Source organism: Cryptomeria japonica, chromosome 5 (genome assembly GCF_030272615.1).
Source record: "Cryptomeria japonica chromosome 5, Sugi_1.0, whole genome shotgun sequence".
NCBI classification, from domain to species: Eukaryota; Viridiplantae; Streptophyta; class Pinopsida; order Cupressales; family Cupressaceae; genus Cryptomeria; species Cryptomeria japonica.
In genome coordinates, this window is record NC_081409.1 from 172,078,208 (window position 1) to 172,100,419 (window position 22,212).

The 22,212-nt window shown below is 33.8% G+C and overlaps 1 long non-coding RNA gene across 1 annotated transcript; it reads right to left on the reverse strand.

Annotated features, from left to right (window-relative positions):
- Nucleotides 1-15,453: 15,453 nt before the first annotated feature.
- LOC131037872 (uncharacterized) lies at nt 15,454-17,380 on the reverse strand. The gene is made up of 3 exons (XR_009104318.2): nt 16,052-17,380; nt 15,805-15,895; nt 15,454-15,720 (listed from the first exon to the last, which is right to left on the reverse strand). It is a non-coding gene; the product is annotated as an uncharacterized LOC131037872 (long non-coding RNA).
- Nucleotides 17,381-22,212: the final 4,832 nt, after the last annotated feature.

Below are 22,212 nucleotides of genomic sequence, written 5' to 3' on the forward strand. Positions count from 1 at the left end.
AAACTATACTCGTTTGTCAATTTCCCCCTCATGGAGAATACCTCTAAATCTTTCAAAAATCCCATAGAGACCTTTGGGTGAAAGGTCTTGCAACAAAGAACCACATTCTTTCACGAACCCAACAACAACCTCTACATTGTCATCTGTGGGGTTCTCTAGTAAAAGGGTGAGAAGTTCCAAGGCAATGATCTCATGTGCAACTTGTTGATTCACTAAATGAGCTATGAATTTGGCTGCTGCTATCAACATGTGCTTGTCATTGCATTTGTATGCCCTCTTAAGCTGCAAAATAATTCTTCGCAAAAACAGATTGCCAACTTTAGGAAATTTTGTATTTACCACAACAACCAACGCAGCAAAAAAATCTGTAAATCCAGGGGATGCCATTTGGGATTTCATACAAGACCTACAAAATAGACCCCTCCCACGGATGAGATTCTCTGCAAACAACTCTGGAATGATGTTCTTGATGTTAGATGCATTTACCTTGTTTACTAACCCATTGATACTCTTCTAAAGGGCATCCCATGTCATGCGCTAGTATTCCACACTGCTCTTGTCTTCCACATCTTTCATCATTTGAGCCAGCTTAAATGGGGGAATGTAAACACCCCCACTTCTTCCAACACCCTTCTTAGCTCCTCTTACAACACCTTCGCCATTCCCATTCTGAGATGGAGTAGACACAACACCAAAAGTTTTCACTTCCACTGCCTCTCTGTCCCTCTTGTTTCTAGAAGCCCCTTTACCACTTAATTCGTGCTTATTTCTGTACATAAATTCATCAGGAAGCATGAGTTTTTGCATATAAGCTCGCCCAAATATTTTACAGTCATTTTTCATCAAGATTCCCTCAGGAGCTGGTAGATCATGCTTCCATACTTTAATTATGTTTTCTCAAAGGACAATCCTAAAAATCCATGCATTGCAAACAACGTTTTACACCTTTGTTGGTTGTGGTGGCATCACAGAGAGTTTACATCAATAAATGAAGAACATGCCAATACTTTTAATGCAACGGTAGAAGTCTATCTCTTATTCAATATCTCTAGTGAAACCCCCATGATCTTTTGTTGGAGTAGAATTTGTTATATTCTAGAAAGGGTCTTGTCCTTTGTTGATGGGATATTCATCTACCTCAAGAAATAATTGTTCTTTTCTCCAACAAGAAGTGGAACTAAATGAAGATCTAGCACCATGAAATGAATCCTCAAAAGGATTACTATAGTTAGTTTTGGTAGATAATGATCTGGGTAAAATACTAATGTGGCTTTAGGAAACATTATATACTAGCTTAGCATACTCTAACAACTTTGGTGCAACATGTGCTACATCCAATTAAGTCTCCATCGATATCTCTATTGTGTTTATGGATTGGGATTCAATGTACTCTTTTTATACACAGATTTTACTCTCAACTGAGGAGGTTTGTATGTACTTACTTGTCTTTCGATTGTATCCCTATTTCAAGAATTTCTTCTATCAACAAATCATTTGTTGTAAGTTGTACAAGTGGAAGCTTGAACATGCCTTCCATGCTAGCCTTGTTGATACGTTCAACACCATCTCATGCAACAAATCTTTAGAACTCCACTATTTCATTGAAGAGTGAGTAGTAGGGATAATCTAGGACACTTATAGAGGTTTTGCAGGAGAGATAAATAGACCTAAATATTATGGCTTAATAATGATCAATAGGTAAACAGATAAGAAATTCTCAATATCAAAATGAATTTCTCAATTGTCTTCACTAGAAATGGATAGATTTGCTAATAATGGCTTTATGACTATATGTCAGCTTTAGACTCAATCCAAGAAGAGCTAGAACTAATATGCGATATCTAGATTTATGATCTCTATAATATAACAATCCCATAATTATGTTACCATGCATCTATACCACAACACAAACATCATGCTAGTGTTCAGCCATATAAATTGATATCCTAATTATAGAATGTGAAATATGCACATAACTATGAATAAAGATTAAGAAAAACAAAGAAATATGCTTATTGCAAACATAAATGACTAATGGACAAGAATTGAATTCGTTGTAGATAATTTTGAATATCAAATTCACTTATTTGTGTGCATTTAGTAACTCATGTACTTGTGGCCAACCATTTATCTCTTTCATAAATTAAACACTTATTAATAACATTAAATGACTGAGTAATTATGTTCTAGTTGAAATTGAAAAAAATATATTTTATTTCAGGACAACTCACACTATTCTCTATCATATTTTAGACTCTCGATTTTGTTAGTAGTGGTTTGATGTCTTTGGAGTTGATCATTGCATTTCTTTAGTTATGTTTGCTAGTGTACTCCCAACCTGTGCCAAAATGGGAGCTTTGGAACAGGGTATGAACATCCATCAAAGCATAAAAGATAGAGGAATTTTGTCAGATGTAGTTGCAACTGCTCTATTAGCATGTATGTAACATGTGGAAGCATAGACAAGGCATGGGAACTGTTTGACGGATTGCCTCAAAGAAATGTGGTTTCCTGGACTGCAATGATTTTCGAATATGCACAAAATGGATTTGTTGAGAAGGCTTTAGAAACTTTCAAGCAAATGCAATCAGCAAGTGTAAAGCCAAATTCCACGACCATTGCTACTATCCTCCCTGCCTGTGCCAAAATGGGAGATTTGGAACAGGGTATGGACATTCATCGAAGCATAAAGGATAGAGGAATTTTGTCAAATGTTGTAGTTGCAACTGCCTCGGTAGACATGTATGCAAAATGTGGAAGCATAGACAAGGCACGTGAACTGTTTAATAGAATGCCTGAAAGAAATGTTGTCTCGTGGACTGCAATGATTGCTGGATATGCACAAAATGGATTTGTCGAAAAGGCTTTAGACACTTTCAAGCAAATAAAATTGGAAGGCATAAAGCCAAATTCCATAACCTTTGCCAGCATCCTCCCTGCCTGTGCAAAAATGGGAGCTTTGGAACAGGGTATGGACATCCATCAAAGCATAACGGATAGAGGAATTTTGTTAGGTGTTGTACTTGCAAATGCCCTACTTGACATGAATGCAAAATGTGGAAACATGGACAAGGTTCGTGAATTATTTGATACGATGCCACAAAGAGATGTGATCTCATGTGAACAATCAACACGCGTGTATACGGGAGGAAGGGATTTCTGGTACAAAATTGAATGCTCACTCCTCAATCATAGTTCTATGGTTTTACGAGATTAAACTAGGGCAATTAACCACCACATGTATATTTTTTGCAACATGAAATTAAAAACTAGGGAAATTTGAATCTACCTCCTGCGCGGGATTGCAAGCAATGCCACAAATGCCTTCAACGCAGGTTTGATGTTCTTGGGGGTTGAAGTCACCACAAACGCCTACGCGGGATTGCAATGCACAAATGAATTCCCCTCTTCTTTTATTTAAGTAATGGCCGTTGTCGTCGGAATTACGACGAACACAAGCACTTTTTTGAAAAAAAGAAAATTCTCATTGCTAATGCCTTCTTCGTCGAAACCAAATGGGAAATTGCCGTCAGAATTACAATGAATGCGGGCATTTTTTCAAAAAAAAATCAAATTTGGCCATAATATAACTTCTCCGTCGGAAACCTCAGTTAAAAATATAGTCCAAATGTATTAGTGAAGGATTGGAAATTGTTGGTGAGGTTTGGGAAAAGTTAGAGAAAATCTGTGGAGGAGAGGAGCATGTTCAAAGAGCCAAAGAGGAAAGTTCAATGACATGAGAGTGCTTGAAGGGGAGAATATTGGATAGTATAGTCAGAGAATCAAAGAAGTTGTTGGCGACATTAAGAGTGTTGGAGGCAAAATATAAGATGATACAATAGTAAGTAAAATGCTCAAAACTCTTCAACCTCAGTATGCTATAAGAGTATTGGCAATCCAAGAACTTAGATCTATTTCAAAAGATAAGGTAACCGTTGATTCATTATTTGGTAAGCTTACATCTTTTGAGTTAAATAGTTTTGACAATAGTGTGACAAAATCTACTGAATCTACCTTTAAATCTTCTGTTACCGGTTCATCTTATAGAAAAGGAAAAGATGTATCATGAGTTCAAGACAAGTCATGGAAGCAACCGGGAAAATGAAGATAATGAATATCAAGTGATGGAACTTGAGGTATTGTTAGCAAAGATATTTCCAAGAGGCACTAGTAAGTATAGAGGAAAGCTACCTTTGAAGTGTTTCTCTTGTAATAAAATTGGTCATACTGCTGCTAACTTCTCTAACACTGATAAGAAAGAAAAGTTTAGAAGATTCAAAGGAAAGGGAAAGAAACATTGTTATGTTGCAGTAGATGAAGGTGTGACCGATGAGGAATCTGAAGAAGATGATGACAATGAAGAAATTGTGTTTGTAGCTATGAAGGAGGAACTGTTTGATAAAAAGGCACTAGTATCTCATATGGAGAATAGTGATGAATGGATTATAGATAGTGGTTGCTCACACCACATGACCAGAGACAAAAGTAAGTTCATAATCCTTAATGAATTTGATGGAGGTGTTGTTAGATTTGGGAACAACTCTCCCTGCATGGTGAAAGGTAAAGGTTCAATCTCTCTAAATGGAAAGAGTAATGCTGATGATGTATTTTGGGTTGACGGTCTTAAGCATAATCTTTTAAGTGTTGGTCAGCTCAATGATAAAGGTTATTTTCTTGAATTTAAGAGTGGAGTTTGTAGAATTCTTAGAGGTAATGGTGAACTGATTGCTATCGAGAAGCAAACTAGAGGTAACTTATTCCATTTTAATAGTAATGTTAATAATTGTCTGTTTGCAAGAATGGAAGACAGTTGGTTATGGCATAAGAGATGTTGTCATGTTAATTTTGAAAATCCGATTAAGATAAGCAAGTCAAGTGTTGTAAGAGGATTACCCCAACTTGTCAAACTGGATAGTGTGATATGCAAAGATTGTCAAATTCGTAAGATGACCTCTATTTCTTTCAAGAGCAAGAATGGTATTTCTGAGAATGTTTTAGATTTGGTACATACTGATCTTTGTGGCCCTATGAGAACAAAGAGTTATTATGGTGATAGGTATTTCATGATCTTTATCGATGACTATTCTAAAATGATGTGTGTAACATTTTTGAGAGAGAAATCAGAAGAATTTAATAAATTTAAATCATTTAAAGCTCTGGTTGAGAAGGAAACTGAGGAGGTGAATTCACACCTGATGAATTTGTTAAGTATTGTGATGAATAAGGTATAAAGAGACAGATGTCAGCTCTGAGGCACCACAACAGAATGGAATTGTAGAAAAGATGAGCAGAACAATAGTTGAAGCTGCAAGAACCATGTTATTACAAGGTAATGTATCCAAAATGTTTTGGAGAGAAGCATTCAGTACTGTTGTATACACTTGAAATCGGGTACTGGTAAATAGAGATAACAATAGGACACCCTATGAGCTATGGTATGGAAAAAAATCCTTGTGTTAGTTATTTTAAAATCTTTGGAAGTCAATGTTTTATCAAGAGAGATAACTACACTGAGAAGTTTGATGCAAAATATGATGAGGGGATTTTTCTTGGTTACTCTTCTAAGAGTAAAGCATATAAATGTTACAATAAGAGAACTAAGAAAATTATTGGAAGTGCTAATGTAAAGGTTGATAATCTATCTGATAAGTCTGGAGGTACAAGCAGATCAGAACCTGAAAAGGATGATAATTAGGAAAAATTTGTGATCATTGAACTGGAAACAAAGAATAATGAAGAATCAGCAAATGCTGAATTAGGTGCTCAACTGGTAAGTGATGGCAGTGAGTAAGAAGATGAAGAACCTGATGAAGAAGATGCAGAACCGACATAGGCAATACCTAGATATGTCAAATTGAATCATTCACAAGAATAGATAATTGGTGATAAGAATGCAGGTTTGCAAACCAGGAGAAAGATCAAAGAGAATTCATGTTTGATATCTACAATTGAACCCAAGACAGTTAAGGAAGCACTAAAGGATGATGATTGGATTAAGGCAATGAATGAAGAATTAGATCAAATTGAGAAGAATCATACATGGTCACTTGTTCCTAGACCGGAGGATAAGAATGTAATTGGAACAAAATGGGTCTTTAGGAATAAATTGGATGAAGAAGGAAGGATTGTAAGAAACAAGGCAAGGTTAGTCTACAAAGGGTATGATCAAGAGGAAGGTGAGGACTATGGTAAAAAATTTGCACCTATTACTAGATTAGAAAGTGTAAGGATGTTGTTGGAATTTGCTACATATAAGGGATTCAAAGTCTACCAAATGGATGTCAAGTCAGCCTTTCTAAATGGGATTCTAGAAGAAGAAGTATACATTGAACAATTGGATGGATTTTCCTTGACCAATGATAAAGACATGGTGTGTAAATTGCACAAAGGTTTGCATGGTCTTAAGCAGGCACCGAGAGCATGGTATGAGACATTACATGCACATTTGATCAGGATTGGATTCCAACATACCAGTGAGGACAACAATATTTATTTGAAGACTGATGAAGACAATATGCTAATAGAAGAAGTGTTTGTTGATGACATAATTTTTGGTGGAAATGATGATATGCATATGGACTTTGCTGATATAATGAAAAAGGAATTTGAAATGTCTCTAATCGGTGAAATTAAGTTCTTTATTGGCTTACAGGTTCAACAACTGGATGGTAGTATCTTTATTTTTTAGACCAAGTATATCAAAGAGGTGTTGAAGACTTTCGGCATGGAAGACTGCAAACCGGTACAGACATCGATGGTGACTGGTTGCAAGTTGTCAAAGGAAGATGATTCCCCTGATGTTAGGGAAAAAGAGTACAGATCTATGATTGGCAAGCTACACTATGTTGTCCATAGCAGACTGGACATTACTCATGTTGTTGGATTAGTGGCTAGATTTCAAAAAGACCCTAAAGAGAGTCACATGGTAGCTGTGAAGAGAATTTTTCAGTATCGCAAAGGCATAGTAGACTATAGTTTATCGTATCCCTATAAAGCTAATTTTACTCTGGATGTCTTTACTGATGGTGATTGGGCAGTTAATGTGGATGATCGGAAAAGCACAACTGGTGGAGCTTTTCTTCTTGGAGGAAGATTAGTGGCATGGACGAGCAAGATACAAACTTGTGTTTCTCAATCTACAGTTGAAGCTGAGTATGTAGCTGCATCCATGAATTGCACACAGGCAATATGGATGAGACATGTGCTAGAAAGATTCAAGATAGATATGTCAGAACCGATGACTATCTATTATGATAATATAAGTGCAATCAACATTACTAAAAATATTGTGTAACATGCTAGAACCAAGCACATTGAATTGAAGTATCACTTCCTAAGGGAAAGAGTTCAAGATAAGGAGATGAAGATGGAATATGTGAAGAGTAAAGATCAGTTGGTTGATATCCTTACTAAGCCCTTACCGAAGGCTACTTTTGAGTTTCTTAGAGATAAACTAGGGGTTAGACCCATACACGAGAAGAACTAAAGTGATGGAGATCCATCAATCTTGTTGATTTTATGTTTATTTTTCACTAAGGATTGATGAAGTTACAAGCTACTTCTATGGGGAGCGAGTCTAATGTAAAATTCTGATTTAATGCTTTGTTATAGTTTTTCTGATTTATGTAGCATAGATGATGAAAGAGGCAGTAGTAGAATTAAAGACAAGTGATGCATATTACATCTTTGGCATTGTTGTCAAAGGGGGAGAAGAAATGAATAGAAATCAGATATGGCAAACATGTGAGAATTTGAAGATCAGGTTGAGTGAAGGATTGGTTTAGAGGGAGATGACAAAAGGAGAACCGACAAAGATGTGATATCGGAAAGTAAGTTGATGATGATGATGGTATTCTGATTATATATCTAATTAGTGTTTCCATCAATGCCAAAGGGAGAGATTGTTGGCATTTGGCATAACTAATGCCGATCAGGAGATGCAGTTGAAGTTGGATGACTACACCGATAAAGGATAAAAGTCTATTTGTGATGAAGAGATTGAGATTTTATGAATAGATGACATGATCAGTTATTTGTGTTGTCATTGCTGGAAATTGATGTTCCTGATGTTTTGTTTTCTCATCTAAGTGATTTAGTTTACTGGAAGATAGGGATTATCAACAGTGATTTAAAGTCTATGAATTAGGACTTTAACCGGTAAAGCTGAATTATTTTGATTGGATCGGTCGATTCGCGATGACTGGTGATTTGTAGTTTGGATGGTGAAATTGTATCATGGAAAGATGTATGTAAATAGAAAGAGAACTTGTGATGATTATCGGAAGGCGTGTTTCAATTTCTGATGAAGTTTTGCTAAGGTTTTAGTAGGGTTTAAGGACTGGTGAAGAAATCATCAAACTGGTAATGATTTATGTTATGATGGTGATCGACAGTGAGTCTACTTAAAGTTGGTAACACAACACAACCTATGTGAAAGATTTAATAGCTGTTTTAGCACGATTCAAGGAAGATTTTCTTGGGAATCAATGAAATTCTTTGGAGAGTGTTTTGAGGATACAGATTGGATTTTCGTGATGAGTTATGATCAATTAATGATTGATATTGCATTGTAATTTGTTGTTATGATTTGGATAGAGATCTACGATGATCTTTTGTGTTCTTATTGTAAATTCATGATGTAATTAGGTTTTGTGGTCGACCTAGTTGAGATGGCTATTTAGGTTGACACAGTTGATATTTATTGTGTCGGTAGTCTTAGAGAATGTGTTAAGCCGTCCAAGTGAAGTGTGAAATTTTCTTGAGAGTTGTAGAGTGTTGTTTATAACTAGATTTGATCAAGCAAGAAGAGAAGTTCAAGAAATTGGATCATTTTCTTACTGTTGTTCCCTAACAGTTGCAGTAGGTTAAATCCCTTGACCGGGTAGGTTCTAACAGGCCTTAATCATTTAAGTCCCCTAACAGGGCAGCTCTCAAAGAGTATTAAATCCTCTCACAAGGTTGATCCTAACATATCATCAAGCTCCTAATCGATTTGCAAGGCAAATCCCCTAACCAAGTGACTCCTAACAGGGTCTGCTCTTAACCAGACGTATTGTAAGCTTCTAACAAGGCTAAGCTCCTAACGAGGCGTACTTCGAAAGAGTACAAATATTTGTGGGTGCGAACTCCCATTGTGGTTTTTTCCCTATTTGGGTTTCCACGTCAAAAACTAATGGTGTTCATGTGTGGAATATTTTTCATGTGATGTTTTTGTTTATATTTCATTTCATACATTATTTCTGAGACATCGGTTATGATGTTTTAACAGAAGTTTATCAGAGGTTACCGGTACTGATAAGAAGTTGTTTGAGAAAGTACATGATCTTATTGATAAGGTTAATGAGTTGGGAATTGATCTAGTCTATATGATTACTTTGGTGGTGAAAGTATTCGTAAATGATTTGATTAATGTGTTAAGAAAATCTGATAAAGGTATTAGATCTGATTACAGAAGTTGATATATTTGTTAAATAGTTTCAGATCTGATATAAGCTGAAATAAGTTTGATTTTGAGTTAAAGTTTGAATAGGTCTTAATACTGATAAACCCCCCCCTCTCAGTATTAATCGGATCCTCATAGGATTAACAGTATGGTAGTTACTTCATATAGTTTTAAAGGTTCACATACATCTGGATAGGAGGTTATGATGGCTACCCTCTCATGTTGCCAAGGTTTGTTGAAGTTAAGTTGATCCTCATTGAGGTGTGCATGAAAATTGCACAGGTCAACAAAATTTGTCGGAATAAAAGAAAAAGATTCTCATTGTAGTCAGTTATTACAACTATGAGAGCTACTCAGATGCTCAAAGTATCGAGAGGTCCATAGAAAAGATTCACCTGTACCCTTATGATATGAGGTTTCCTTTTGATAACAAAGGGTATGCTATAGGATAGTTGGAACTTGGTGTCAGATTTGAGCAGTTTCCTAATATAGAAGATTTATGGCAAGACTGTAAAGATGATTTTGAGGTACGAAAAAAGGGATTGGATGAGGTTCACTATCAAGCAGATAGTTGATTACAAAATTAAAATAAAGGTGCATGTCATTGAAGATGATGAATCTAATTTTATTGATGCTTTTTATTTTGAGAGGATTCACTTTCTCCCTCTTCCACCCATAAATTGGTCACTTCCAGAGATAAGAAGCATTCAAGAAAGATTAACCTATGTGGTTTGAAGAACACTCAAATAGATTAAAAGTAAGAGGATTAAGGCTATAGAAACCCAACCTCCACATAAAGTTAATACTTCAAAAGATAAAAGTGTTGCACAAGGAAGTTCTTCTCTTCTAGCTAATTCGTATAGGTAAAATATAGCTATGAGTCTACACTAAAATATATCCAAGGGAGGTGATGATGGAGAAGATCCAGAAAAAGGGAACGATCTTGCAAAGGCATGTGAAGTTAGTTTTGTCATTAAGAAAAAGAGGTTAAAGACAAAAGGAAAGACAATGAATCTTGCCCAAGAGCTAGAAGCTGAGTTGGAATGTATGTCACCTCAACATCCTCCCAGCATTGATAATCAACAAATCCTCTCTGTCTCACCTTCTATCATTATTTCATCAACTCAACATGATGATTTTGCCAATCATGGGGAAGCTGAAATGAATGATGTCCATAGTAAAGTTCAATCTCCACTCTTTCCAAACAATCCATCTTTAAGCTTGGCATTTGTGAATAATGAAGAATCATTGCCATCATCTTCATGATTCTGGTTACAACAGAGTTTACAAAATAAGAAGAGAATTGTTCAGTTGATAGCTCCTAGTTTTGATGTGTTTGAAAATGCACTTCACAGGACAACCAAACCCAAGAAAATAAAAGTTGCATCCAGATTGGGAATTAGTCCTTCATCAATAAATTTGTGTGTTGAGGTAGCCCATCCTATTGTTGAAAAAGATGCAAGTGAAGCTAGTGAGGCAGATTTTAATGTGACACGGGTAGAACTAGGACTTACAACACATGAGGGAGATGTTCATAATTCTCAAATTTCTGCAGCTATTCAGTATATTGAGTGAATTATGATTTACTCTCATAAACTCTATGAAGAAGAATGTATACCGGTAACGAAATTTTAATTGGTAATGATTTTTGGTTTGGCGGTGCATCTTATCATGTTCATAACTTAGTAGTGATGTGTCGGAAACCATGTGTGATGATAAGATTGCATTTAAGCAGATACAAGGATCGGATTTCTTGGGAAACAACGAAGTGCGTAGTATAATGTGACAAGGGTTTGATGGCTTATCAAATCGATGTGCGGTGATGTGTGACCTGATCATTCAACGGTAGAAATTGTCTTGAAATTTGTTGTAATAATCTGTAAATGATCTGTAATGATGTGTGATGATCTAAAATGTAAATTCAATGTATTTTGAATGTTGCTAGGGTTTTGTAACCGACCTAGTTGAAAAGTGTATTTAGGTCGAGTTTGAGAAGAAGAGTGTGCTGAACCAGATTGAAGAGCTTGCATGTGTGTAGCAGAGATTGAGTTGAAAAGGATCTGTACTAGCAAGCAGTGAAGTGTTGTGATCAAATCATTTGCCCTAGTGTTCCCTGACAGTTACACCACTTTGAAATCCCTTAACCAGGTAGACTTTAACAGACCTTATTTGTAAATCTCTTGACCGGGTGGCTCATTAGCTTGAGTTTAAAATCCTCTAACAAGGTTACTCCTAAAAGGGTAGAGCTCCTAATAGGGCTAAGGTAAAATCTCTTAACCAGGTGACTCCTAACAGGGTCTTCTCTTAACCGGGCATATTGTAAAGCTCCTAATCGGGCTAGGCCTTTAACCAGGCGCATTCCGAAAGAGTGCAAATATTTTGTGGGTGTTAATTCCCACTGTGGTTTTTTCCCATTTGGGTTTCAACGAGAAAAATATTTTTGTTCATGTGGTTATGCATTGTTGATGTGTGGATTTGATATCTTTACTTTATTTGCATGTTGATGAACACTTATGTGACTTCTTGGTAAATCTTGTAGCCAGTATGTTTGAGTAGTTACTGGTACTGGTTTTTGAAGTGTTTTTGAAGTATTATTAGAGTTGTTTAACTACTAATTCACCCCCCCTCTTAGTAGTTAGTGGATCCTCATAATAACACAAGGGCTTCCGGCCTAAGGAAGGCCTAAGGGAACAAATCTCACTTACCACCACCAAGGTCCCCATACTGGAAAGTAGTTAAACACCATTGATCAACACCAAGGGGAAAACACAAGAAACTATCCACATTGGGGTATTAACCATGGCCACACCAGGCCCATGAACCACCATCAAAACCCTATGAAAAGATAGGATAGAAACAAACAGCCCATGGCCATCTTCATTAGCCTCTCCATCTTCCGCTTTAAAATCCCTCGCAATGCCTCCACCACCTGAAACCATATCTCCCCCTTCCATGCTCCTGCTCTCCATCTTCAACTTATTACTATACAAATCTATATTACAAATAAAGGTTAGTTTATAGTTTAGTTAATAAATAAATGTAAGTTATTTTTGGAAAGTTATTTCTATAGGTAGTTTGTATTGGAAACCAATGGTTATATATACAAATAAAATATAATGTAGCTTGATTATGCAACCAAATCTAATAAATATCTCCTTTTATGTGTCTTATTCTATTCAACAATGGTTTAGTTTTTCTAATATATTATTTTCGCTACCATTTTTTAATATGGTATTAAAGAATGTTTCGTAATAGGACTCTAAATTTCACTCCACTCATGATTTGTTTGTCAAGTTGATTAGGGCAATGAATTAGTGGATACTAAGGACCTCTAGGACCCCACTATATTTTTTTTATCTCCATCTACTTTTTGTAAAGACAAGAATTAAACGACTTGTATGGAATATGGAATTTATATCATTTACTCTTCTTGCACTTTTTTTAGCGATAATAGTGGATACCACATATCACACACTTATCTCATTGACATCCACTATTAATGTGCATCATCTTTCTTTCCTATTGTGTATATTCTTTCTATAATGTTTTCTTCCATAATATTCATTGTATCTATATCAAAAGTTGCAAGGATCCATGGGGTTGTGGAAAAATGTAGGAGAATAAGGTGGTTGAGAAGAATTTTTTTTATCTTTCAGTTATGAGGGTTTGTTTATTTCAATAATGGTATGGATTTATTTTGATTCTAATTTATGAATATTTAGTTTGTGCAAAGGAGGAATCATGTTCTCATTAGGTGTCATTCTATTGCTGGTATATTGTTTTGATTTTAAAATTACGGTTTAACAAAGTCTCTCTTAAACTATGATATTTTTATTATTTATTCACAAAACTCAAAAAATGTTTTTTTTGAAAGCTATTGAGTAGAATCACAAAACCAAAAAATAATTTGAGAATAATAATCATATTTATTTTGTAGTGTGATAAAAGACATAGGTATTTGAATTGTCAATTTTAATTATTTTTATGGAGCCATAGGGGTGTGATAGATTTTGTATTTTCACATTGTAATTGGATCCAAAAAATTTAGAAACTTACATCCAATAAAAAATTTCATCAAAGAGGGCGTTTGTTGAGGCATGTCAATTGTTGGTATTGCAACTCCAAAATAAATTCTTAATTTCACAACTAAAGAGGGGCATTAATAATTATAGTACATGACATAGAATAAAACTGATAAGTAATAAATTAAGATGATAATAATAATTTATTAGATGTTTTTTTAAAGTTAAATATTAGTTATGAGTTAATTGGTAGTTAGTGGTTTAGGTGGTTAATAAGTTGAATGGCTTTATAAAGCCATAAAATGTAATCATTTCTACATTGTTGATTATTGATAATTTATAGGTTTGAGCCTTTCACTCTCTCTTGTTACCATTTCGATTAAAAAAAGGTAGAGACGTATATACACACATACATATGCATCCATATGTATGAAATTTGTGTATGTGTATGTGTATGTATATGTGTATGTGTATAAACATATACAAATACATATGTCTGGATATTTATATCTGTGTACATATATGTATATAAATAAATATGTATAGATGTAAATATACATATATGCATGTATATGTGTATACATATACATATGTATATTTGTTAGAAGCATAAGATATGCATATATGTGTGTGTGTGTGTGTGTGTATATATATATATATATATATATATACTTTTGTTAGAAACATAATAAACATAGCGCATAAAATATATTTCAAATAATAATATTATTAAATTTGAATTATAAATTATTAATTTCATTCAAATAATGTTGTGGTTACATATTGCTATTATAGATGCTACTAGCATATCTTATTAGTGCTTGTCATTAGGCTAGTACTATTGCAATTGGTTCAACCCAATTTTCATTAACTGCTATTATAGATGCTACTAGCATATCGTATTAGTGCTTGTCGTTAGGCTAGTACTATTGCAATCGGTTCAACCCAATTTTTATTAACTTGTTATTATTCAATTATTTTTTCACCAATTAGATCAATAATTTTTTCCTTCCATGTTTATTTTTTAATTTTGCCGGAAACTATAAAACTAATTGAATGATATTATAATTAAGAGTAAATGAATTAACTTAAAAAATAATTTAAAACTATGTCAAGTTACATAATCTATACATAATATTAAATCCCAACATTAAATATAACTAAACACTAAACCAAACAAAAATTAAATTGAACCATAACAAAAATTGTAACTTTAACCCTAAACATAGTTGAATACCAATCCTAATTACTTAATAGTGTTATTTAAACTCTAACCCTTACTATTGAATGCAAATTTTATTAGGGTTCATTATAACAATATAATAATGAAAAATAAATAAAAAATTGTGGAGATGTTTTGATTATGACTACTTGGATGAATAATGAAAATTTTGGTATGTACTAGTTCGATTGATTAGCTATTCATTGAATATAATTAATACAGGATAAATTAATAATCTCTTCTATTTTCTAATTGTTTGCAAATAACATATTAAATTACTATTACAAATCTACACAAAAGTACTCGCCACTAAGTGGCACTTGTTAGACAATGTAAGTAGAATATATACCTAAAAAACTATCTCTTAACAATTTTTATATAAAATTATCTAAGATAGATACGCTTGTTAGTATTTCATATCTATAACTCTTTACTTACATTGAGTTAAAAAGTTTATATTATAATTTTGAGTATCTTCTCTCTACATATCAAATTTTTATTTTCAACCTGAATTTTTATCACTTGAACACTTTTTAAATATAAAATAATGTAAAAATGTATATTTTTTATTGATAAAAAATAAATTGAAAGCTAATGTAAATTGAAAAATTATCAATAATTTTTACTTAAAAAATGATTCATTTGGATTTCAAATTGAGAAGGGATTGAAATATGATATCATTTTTATATATAAAAACTTCAATAAATGAATAGACCAAAAGGCTATATTTCATATTGTAAGATAAATGACAATATATTAACAAGTTTAAAAAGAATATTGATAATTCTGGACACATTCATCAACAAGCAATATATGTTCTTTTGAGCTCCAACAATATATGAATTTTGTATAGAGCCACTTCAATTTAAGAAGCACCAACATAATACCAAGTTTACATAGAAGCACTTCAAAATTATATGTTCTTTTGAGCTCAGCAAGATATGAATTTTCTATAGAGCCACTTCAATCTAAGAAGCACCAACATAATACCAAGTTTACATAGAAGCACTTCAAGATTTGGGATCCACTTCTCCTGCAATGCCCAAAATAATGATTAATTAGAAATGTATAAATTTATAATAAAATAAATATTATCTTGTGGAGAAGAAACATATACCTGATCTACAATTATATGATTTTTGAGCTTCAACATGAAGCACCAATATAATCCAAGCTTCTCTACAAGCAATTCAAGGTAGAGGTTTTTTCTGCAATATCATCCATATAAAGATTACTCAATGTATAATCTTAAAATTAAAAAATATTATGAAAATTTTCAAGTAATATCATCCAAATAATGTTTACTTAGAAATGTATAAGCTTATAATAATAAAAAGATTATTTTGTTTAGAAAACATATATACCCGATCAAGAATTTAATAGTTTTGTGAGGTTCAACATGAAGCACCAACATAATATCAAGTTTCCATAGAGTAACTTCAAGCTAAAGGATGATAAAATTTTCCTGTACAACACATATGGACACACAATATAAAGAAACAACCTAATAGTAGTGATAATATCAAAGCATTGATCATAATTTATAACATACAAATATTTTATTATTAACAAAAAATTATTCAATTTTGGTTAGATAATCATAATGTATACAAAATCAATATAAACAAAATTTCAAAAAAAAATATTACTTAATACAAAGACATTATGAAAGAAAATTAAAAAAAATGAATATTGAAGATTTAAAAATGCCCATCTTCTTTAATAGTCTTCATTTCCATAATTTTTGAAGTCTCTCCCTCTCCTAATTTCTTCTATCATCAACAATCTTCAAATGTTCATTTTCTTTATATTCATTTATAATGTCTTTGTATTATATAACATTATCTTAAAACTTAATTTATATTAACTTTGTATACATATAACCATCTAACTAAAATGAAAAATTTATTATTACTAATAAAAAGATATAAATTTTAAATTATATTAAATAATTAATTCCATCAACACACCATTAAAATGCTAAATATAATCATTAATTACTTTCATCTCATCCAAAACTTAAAATATAATACTTTTTAATAAAACCATAAACTATAGAAAACATATTTTATTATATAAAACTAAAAAAATCGGAAGTGTTAGAAATATCTGGGATACGTGCACCCTGCAATAAAAAACAAAAATACATTTAACCCTAAATCGGCCATGGCATATAAAACAAAAAGTAATGATTAAATGCTTTGACCAAACATGCCGCCTCCATCAAATTATAGAGGGGTAGGGGTGCTATTCCTGATTTCTGCATTCTTAAGAAAGACAATGAAAAGATTACCCACAATGAATTAGAAGGAGGACCCCTATGACATTCTCACCCCACACAAAAAAGTTCAAAACATTATCACAATTCCATTTATAAGACCTTCTATAAGCTTTAACATTTGAAGCACCCGACATTTCCTGCACAACATGGAAAATCAACAGAAAACGTAGACAATAGGTAAAAACACTTCTTCGAAACACTCTTAAAATGCACCCAATAACTCCCTTCAAACAGCCTGTGACTCTCAGCGCAGAGCACAGAACAGAAACACAGAAAGAAAAGAGTCCCTTCAAACACCCTGTGACTCTCAGCGCATAGCAGAAACAAATTTAACTAAAATTCAAAGAATTTGTGCAAAAATAAAGATGAAAGCCTAACAAGACAACTGCAAAAGACACTCAACACACAGAGAATCGTGTGTTTTCGCTATGAAAAGTGGAGCGGTGGGAGTGGGTTTATATAGGAGGGAGAGTAGGGTATAAACTCCCCTGGCCTTCACCTCTCCAACACTGCAAACGCACCACGCAAGTTGCCCTGACTGTGCCTGTGAGACAAATCATCTATCTATATAATAATGGAGATCACAGTGGATATTATCTAATATTAAGTTTCTTGAAACTCCCACCAGTTTCGTCTTTTCCTTCCCGATATTCGATGTCAGTCTAGTGCACGACAGGCATATCAAACTCTGCAGTCACATTTGGGCACATTGCCCAAATTGCCCTGTACAGTCAGTAGCAAGTTGCCCTGACTGTACCCAAGGACACAAGAGGGTGTTCGAAATAAAATATCTGCATCAGCTCTCATGTATCTATAGAGAAGAAGAAGAAAGAGGCTAAATATAGCCTACGAAACAAATCATCTATCTATATAATAATGGAGATCACAGTGGATATTATCTAATATTAAGTTTCTTGAAACTCCCACCAGTTTCGTCTTTTCCTCCCCGATATTCGATGTCAGTCTAGTGCACGACAGCCATATCGGGAGCCACGTAAACTGTGCAGTCACATTTGGGCCATTTTTGGCCACTTTGAGCACAATTTAGGAGAGATGCCTAACGATTCATTTTCCACACGGAGAAGAAGATGGAAACGACAAGCATCAATCTCAAAGATGTCCCAATGCCGACGAACCACGTTTCATCATGAGTAGTCTTTTATTGTTTCTGCAACAGTACGCCCCACCCTCAGTTTGCGACAAAAAATGCGACTACCTACCATTCCTTTTGTAGTTGTGTTGTTAGGCTGCTCTCTTTACTTTCCGTGAATATGCAGATGGGGGTTTTTGGCTAGTAAAGGTTTTCTGAAGGATTGGTTTAAATTTAAAGGGCATTTCAGTATGATTAGAAGAAACAGTGAATGGATAAAATATTGACATAATGATGAAAAATAGTAGATTAAATGAATTATTTTTTATTATTTTTTATATTTTATATTTTTATTTTTTTGTGTCTAAGGTGTTTCCTTATTTGAAATGGACAAAATTATGTTTCTAAATCAATGACTCAGTTTTCAAAAGTCCATGCAAGATGATTGAAACCGTTTGATCCATTGATTTTTATCATCCTCGTTGTTTGTACATGCAAAGTCTGACTCACTTTCTCCGTAGATGTTGTCGCCATCGTCCAACGAAAATTAGGAGGAAAGACGAACAAAACGTGACAAACTCACCATGCGGCACATTGATATCTATAGAAAATTTATCGGTGCAATTAAAAATGGATGGAGTCGGGAATCGTGAGGCTGCAAAATCACTCGACTAGACATAACAGTTAAAGTCCATGTCAAAATCCACAGTAGAAGTCAAATCAGTCAACTTTATCTGTGCCAGACAATCAATGTCTACAAACAGATTCACCGTTGGATTTGGGGGTTTATTCCTTCGCAGCTCGCTAGAGTTCCAAGTTGTTTCCATACTAATAGAAACCCATGTAAGTTCCCTACATTGGTGGCGCATGTTCTTTTTCCATCTATTGTTTGCCCATTAGCTTTAGTTAAAACAACAATCTTGTGGTATATATAAAGAGAGACCTATAGCCGCCTGATTTGGGATATCTAGAAAGGTTGAAAAATTATTAATTAAATTATAGTGATTGACGAATACAAATAAATTAAATATGAAACCACATTAATTCAATCAATTGATAAATAAATCATAAATAAAAAATAACAAATTATTTATTATATTTAAATAATCATATAAACCTCCTTTAATTCATACATATTATAATATTTCAACCATTTAAAATAAATCCTCTATTATCATTACTTATATCCATTTAAATTATAATTATAAACTTTAATTGAATCTATCTCATTATAAGCTTGTTTTGTATTCCTCATTTTACTATAGAAATATAAACCATACTTTAATTTATTTCTTTGGCCAAGGAAGTAGATTACCTTGGAAAACGTTAAGAAGATAACTTAAAAATGATGAGCCTTTTAGAACAAGTACTCACATGGAGGCTTCTTTTTATTTAATTTAATAGCTATTTCCCATAGGATTAAGAGATTCCTAAAGATACATACACATGCCCGAGTCTTATTAAACTCCACCGACTCACCCAAAATAAAACAAAACTATTTCAATCCTTGCTAGGTAATAAGGCATGTATTAGAATAGGAGAGCATCCCACTTTAGCCTTACATTATTTTCAGCCGGCTTATATAGCTTTTCATGTTCTAAGTAGGTATCTTCAAAATACCGAGGTTAAAATCATGGATCTCAAGAATGACTTGTTTTGAAAAGCGATCCAAACCATTGTACAACACACACTTCCCTCTTAACCTACTCGTTTGGGAGAATATATTAATTTCCGTGTCAAAACAATTTTCAGATGTGAGTGACGGAAAGATTTACCGGCTTGAGTAACTTAATTTGGCTAATAATTTAATCGGAAAAATGATTATTGTCCGTGCAAGTGAAAAAGCTTCTTTACACGTGTACTTTTCTTCTTTATGTACACACTCAAGCATGTTCCTCGATTAGCGGAAACGTTTGGCTTTCCCAAAGTAATGTAACTTCATGCATGCTCCGCTGACGATGAACGAAGAATGTCGGGAAAGGAAAAATGACAACGGACGGGAGAGGGAAAAAAACGGATGAGAAATCTAACGACCAGCTACTTTCCAATCGTCTTGCATGCTTGTTGCATGTTGTGAGCCGTCGATCTGGAAAGTTAACCCATCTTTTCATAAAGGGTATGCCTTCAGCGTAAAAACTAGCAATTGCACTTTGGTGTGCAATGGGTATGCGGAATAGGTGTGGAAGGTCAATTAAGGAATTTTTTGGTCTATTTTTTGTATATAGTTGTGTAGTAAACGAGGTCATTTGATAGGGTATTTAGCAAATGATGTTGTTTGTACAACAAAGGTCTCCATGAGGAAGTGATGTATCCACTTTCAAATATCAAAACTTAAACAAAACCTTTAAATTAGAAAGATAATCAAGATCCATTATCAATAACCTCATGCTATGTTTACAATAAGGATCTAGGGAAAGAGAGGGAGTTGCAAGGATAGAAAAAGGGACAGATAGAGGGGTAAGGAGATGGACATAAAGAGGAAGATAGAGATGGATATGTAGATGGAGAAGAAGAGGGATGTGGAGAGAAGGGATAGATAGACATGGAATATATATATATATATATATATATATATATATATATATATATATATATATATATATATATATATATATATATATATATATATATATATATATATAGAGAGAGAGAGAGAGAGAGAGAGAGAGAGAGAGAGAGAGTATATCTCTACCATGGCACCAACATTTAAGAATAGAATTCTCTTTTAAAAGAAAATAATACAAAAAGGAATATTTGGCATCTCTCCACCTAGCTTTGTAATCTGCATCCCTAACCTCTTCTCCAGTCCATAAACCAACAATTGGTGGCATTTCAACTGATGCTCAAACAAAAAATGGTTTTATCGGAGTTCAAAACAATTTAGAGCTTATAGAGTCTAGGGCAGAAGACATTAAAATGTTTAAAAGAGGATTTATCAACTTTTCAACTTCTGCGAATGATTACTTGAGAGCTCTGTCTATTTCAGAGGAAACAGATGAAGTACAAAACCATCATATTGTTGTGGAAGATTAAACAGAGCATGTAACCTGTTTCATAGTGTAACTCAAAGAGATGTGGCCTAGTGGATGATTGTAGGATATGCAAATTCAATCCACAGGTGTAAATTAGACTTCACATCATTTTTTAGAGTCCACCTAACATATGTGAAAATGGGAGCTTTGGAAACCAATATTAACATCCGTCACTAAATGACATGAATTTTTGTCAAATGTTGAAGTTGTTACTATCGTGGTACTAGTCACATATGCAAAATAGAGAGAAGAGAGATTATTAGAGATAAATATAGAAATAAGCAGTGACAATGATGGAGTGGGAGAGGGAGAGATAGGAATAGAAAGATGGAGATATATGCAGAGATGCATGTAACCTGGGAATTTATTTATCTAGATGGGCTGAGAAAATAAGTGACATAAGTAGAGAAGAAAGAGATAGATAAAATGTATTTATATAAGTATTGTATGCGGGAAAAGCGGGTCGATAGAACTCGAAATGTGGAAAACGGAGCTCTATGGAGCCTTGCTCACACACCCACGGGACTTCTTGGTGCACGCTATGGAGTCATGAAGGATAACTCAGCTTCCCAAGGACGGTTCCATGGTTCTCTATCTTGCACGGTCCCTCAAACCAATGTTTTTGCTCTCAGATCACTAAGCAAAATGGTTTAGGGATGGCAAATGCAAGAACGAGGGATGTTTTTTGTTGATTTAATATGAGATGCATCCTAAGCTATGCATGATGCTGCAAATGCAATAAACTAACTATAAGATGACAAGGTTAGTAAACAAAACTATCTTAGCATGCTATATTAGTTCAATGATTTAAACTGTATGATAAAGAACATACTCTAAATTGGCATATTTAGATTAATTCCTATTTAAAAGAGAGGCTAAATGATGAGCATAAATGATATATGAAAGCTTGAATGGATTTGAGTATAAGTGAGATGCTAAAGACTTGGATGATCTCAAAATGGAGGGATGAGAGCTCTATTTATAGCAAAAATAGGGCAATTGATGTCCAGGATTGAAATATTTAATCAAAGGTTGAGTTTGAAAGTTGGGAATCCATGTTTGCAATTGGCACCAATGAAATGGTGACAAATGTCAACATAAGACTGGGTTGAGAAGAGAGGT